This window comes from Uranotaenia lowii, chromosome 2 (genome assembly GCF_029784155.1).
Source record: "Uranotaenia lowii strain MFRU-FL chromosome 2, ASM2978415v1, whole genome shotgun sequence".
In the NCBI taxonomy this organism is placed as follows: domain Eukaryota; kingdom Metazoa; phylum Arthropoda; class Insecta; order Diptera; family Culicidae; genus Uranotaenia; species Uranotaenia lowii.
Genome location: NC_073692.1, coordinates 220,540,619 through 220,542,387, shown reverse-complemented (window position 1 = coordinate 220,542,387; position 1,769 = coordinate 220,540,619).

The window sequence follows — 1,769 nt, the reverse complement described above, 5'->3', positions numbered from 1 at the left end:
CTGTTCCTGTTACATTAGAAAAATTTAAAAAGTGAATTAGAAAGTGGACGTAATTTGTCACATTTTGGCATCTTTAGATTTTTGAAATACGAAATACATAATTTATGACGACTTTTAAAAGGTAGCTGTTTTTCGAACTTTTTATCAATTTGGATTTTACGTAAGGTTTAGGCAATAAAACTATATGCAAAAGAAAGGAAATTTCATACCGGTTCTAGTGGTGTAACTGCATTGCTTGGCAAAAATATGATAAATAAAACAGTGAAGTAGTTTCTGAATTTTGAGAAGTCAGCACAAATTCTTGCTTGGTAGACGGGCGTAGTCGGTGGTAATATCTCAAAGCTATTTTGCACACGAAGGCGGATGAAAGGAAACGTAAAAAACAAACAAGCATTAGCTCAAATTTTCTAGTTTTTCTTCCAGAAATATATCTTCTGATATATAAAGATGAGTTGGGCTATATATGTTTGTTTATATATATATGCACCTTATACAAATCCACACCGCTTAACCGATCAACTTGAAATTTGGTACAGTGATGTAAACGGACATGAGAAAGGTCGAGATAATAGTTTTGAGCTCCTCCCACCTAAGAAAAAGGACCCTCCCATACAACCTTCGTTTTTATTCCCACAAATCAAAAGTCATGGCACCCATTTGGCAGCCGATTTTCGTTTCCTTTGGCGGGATTGTTTTCACCATCTCCATGGGCCAGGCATTAGAAAAGACCATCCAAAGTTCACGTGTACTGGAAAGAAAAATCAAAGCTTGCTGAGGACAAAAAATTTTAAAGGAGAAATTTTGGAGGGTGTTTTTTCCATCTACTGTTCAAAGCACGTGGTACCGGTGCGAGGCATTTGATTGCAATAATGAGCCTTCATTTAGGATTAAAAAAACTACTCGCCTGTTAGAAATATATTGAGAAGAACAGTATGTAAAGTATGGATACATTAGTTCATGTTCATTATGAATTGACTTCTTCAGTTGAATAACTATTTGGACTGAAAACTAATGTTACAGCTTTTAGGAATCATTCATTTTCATATTTTCGGAACTCCTCATAGGTAAACAATAAATAAACTGAGGGTTGTAAGTTCAAGACTGCGATCTCAACACTTTGATTGCCGTGTAGGAATTTAATTTACAATAGGAATTAGACAATTAAACGTTCATTTTATCCAAAAAATTAAAACAAATCCAACGCACGAGACTTTAAGTAATTGAATCTGAAGTTTTTAGTTTTGTACGATTCAATTTCATTTGTAAATTTGTAAATTTTAAGTTATTATTGATCATCGATGTGTTCAATTCTACCATCCAGTTATAAGAGAACTTAAAAAGCACATTGAAAACATGCAGAGGAAGTCTTTTATAAGGTTTCAGCGGAAATCTATTTAGAAATGTCTAAGTACAAAATAAAACTTAAATGGGAATTCCATTCTACGGGGAGATCTTGAAGAGAGGTCGTTAAAATTTGTTTACAAGCTTAATACATGGGATTTTCACTAGATAACCCATGGACAAGATAAAAAAAATGATGTTATTCGATAAAAAAATGGTAATTCAATTCCAGCTTCCAGAAAAATGGTGGGTGTAAAATAAGGTTGCCAGAATTGCCGTATCGGGACCGGACAAATCCCCCCAATTTTATCGAAAAACGTGGCCAAATCCAGCATTTGATTTCAAAATGTTTAAACCGATATCCTGGCAATATCCGGGCAAACTTGGTCAAAACCGCGGAATTATTCAGTAAAAATAACGAAAAATAT